Source organism: Rutidosis leptorrhynchoides, chromosome 8 (genome assembly GCF_046630445.1).
Source record: "Rutidosis leptorrhynchoides isolate AG116_Rl617_1_P2 chromosome 8, CSIRO_AGI_Rlap_v1, whole genome shotgun sequence".
Taxonomy (NCBI): domain Eukaryota; kingdom Viridiplantae; phylum Streptophyta; class Magnoliopsida; order Asterales; family Asteraceae; genus Rutidosis; species Rutidosis leptorrhynchoides.
In genome coordinates, this window is record NC_092340.1 from 69,052,249 (window position 1) to 69,054,797 (window position 2,549).

General features: G+C 38.0%; 1 non-coding gene across 1 annotated transcript; it reads right to left on the reverse strand.

Annotated features, from left to right (window-relative positions):
• Positions 1-434: 434 nt before the first annotated feature.
• LOC139865141 (small nucleolar RNA R71) lies at positions 435-541 on the reverse strand. Its single transcript, XR_011764665.1, has one exon. It is a non-coding gene; the product is annotated as a small nucleolar RNA R71 (small nucleolar RNA).
• Positions 542-2,549: the final 2,008 nt, after the last annotated feature.

Genomic DNA, 2,549 nt, shown 5'->3' on the forward strand with positions numbered 1-2,549 from the left:
AAACCATTAAATCAGAATCCTCTAGTGATTCGTATTCAACAAATTCAATTATGGAAGTAACGGAACCTCTAAGTATGGAAGATCGAATGAGAGCCACACGCACGGGCCAAGGTCACGCCATTATTAAGCCAGAAGTTAATGCGCCAGGTTATGAAATCAAAGGACAAATTCTACACATGGTAACTAACCAATGCCAATTCAGTGGTGCACCGAATGAAGATCCTAACGAACACCTTCGTACGTTTAAAAGAATTTGTACACTATTCAAAATCCGAGAAGTGGAAGATGAGCAGATCTATCTCATGTTGTTTCCTTGGACTTTAAAAGGAGAAGCCAAAGATTGGTTAGAATCGTTACCTGAAGGGGCGATTGACACATGGGATGTCTTAGTTGAAAAATTTCTTCAAAGATTCTTTCCGGCATCTAAAGCCGTAAGACTTCAAGGAGAAATTGTTACGTTCACACAAAAGCCAAATGAAACATTATATGAGGCGTGGACAAGATTCGGAAGGATGTTGAGAGGATGTCCTCAACACGGTTTAGACACTTATCAAATAGTACAAATATTCTACCAAGGTGTCAACGTTGCTACACGAAAAGACATAGACATAACAGCTGGTGGTTCCATTATGAAGAAAACCGCAACTGAAGCTTACAAAATTATTGATAACACAGCCTCCCACTCGCATGAGTGGCACCAAGAAAAAGATATTTTTCGTTCATCTAAAGTGGCTAGAGCCGATTCTAGCCATGACTTTGATTCCGTTTCAGCAAAAATAGATGCTTTCGAAAGACGAATGGAAAAGATGAATAAAGATATTCACTCAATACGAATCAGTTGTGAGCTATGCGGTGGACCACACTTATTGAAAGATTGTCACATTGAACCAACATTGGAACAACGAGAGAATGTTTCCTATATGAACCAAAGGCCTGGAAATAATTATCAAAATAATTATCAACCGCCAAAGCTAAACTTCAATCGAAATCAAAACATTCTTTACAATCCAAAAGGACCCGAAAATAACTGGTATAACCAACAAGGTCCGAATAACCAACCAACTCAAAACAACACTTTCAATCAACAAAGACCTGGCTTATATAAACCACAACAACAAACCGAAGAGAAAAAGTCAAATATGGAAGACATGGTATTCAAGCTAGTTGAATCTCAAACACAATTTATTGAAACTCAAACCCAAACGAATGAGAGATTTGATCAGTCATTAAGAACTCAACAAGCTTCCATTTTGAATCTAGAAAAACACGTAGGTACTCTTGCTAGCATGATGAGTGAGAGGGAACAAGGAAAGCTACCAAGTAATACTGAAGTAAATCCTCGGAATGAGAATGTTAATATGGTTTCAACGAATTCTGAAAAACCAGCACCAGAAGATGGGAAGGTTTTAGATGAGAGTAACAATGAAGAAGTTACACCATCACCACCCGAGTATGTAAAGCTAGTGGTGGCACCATACAAACCACCCATCCCGTTTCCAAGAAAAGGAGTTGAGTATGAGCAAGTAATAAGTAATAAAGATTGTGATACTTCTGGAAAGAAGAAGAAGAAAAAGAATAAGAAAGTACAAGAAACAAAAGCCGTAGAAGTAAACCCGGTGAAGACAGTTCCACCAAAACCTCCACCTAGGGTAGGTGATCCGGGTGAATTTATTGTTCCCTGTCTACTTAGTGATTGTGTCATGTATGATGCACTAGCAGATTTAGGTGCAAGTGTAAGTGTTATGCCTCTTTCATTATATAAGAGATTAGGAGTAGGTAAGTTAAGTCCAACGGATATGAGTGTTCGACTCTTTGATCAAACCATTAAGCACCCAGTTGGAATTGCTGACAACCTACCCGTTCAAGTAGGCAATTTAACCTTTCTAGTCGAATTTATTGTCATTGACATAGAAGAGGACCCAAACATTCCTCTAATTTTAGGTCGGCCATTCTTAGCGTCCACCAAGACGTTATTTGATGTAGGAAATGGAAGAATGACACTTAAAAGTGGTGACAAATCGATCACCTTTATGATTCGAAAGTCTAAATCTCCACCAGCCAAAACCGTTGAACCAGTAAAAACAATTGGTAAGAACCATGTGTTTTTACCAACTCCAACGGTAATACTTAGCAATAATGAAACGCCTAAGTGTGGGGAAAATGAAGTAACACCTAATGATGACATGATAACAAAGAACCCCGTTGTTGATACGAAATTAAATGATCCAGTTATTAATAGTTCAATGAAGAAACTTATTAAACGGATTCGCGATGCTAGAACCAAGGGGAACTTTAAGTTATGTAACCGGTTAGTATCCAATCTATCACCTAAAGAAAAGGAAAAACTAGTTGAAATTGTGGAAATTACACAGGAATCCGACCAATGGCTTAAAGAAAAAGTCACGGATATGCAAGTTGATTATGGACCAAGAGAAATTAACGATGAAGTTAATCACAATTTTGACACCACGGCTACCTAAGTGTGGGGAGATTCAAATGTTCTAAAAATAAAATGCTATCTAGAGTTAGTTGTTCTGTTCTCGTGTAGT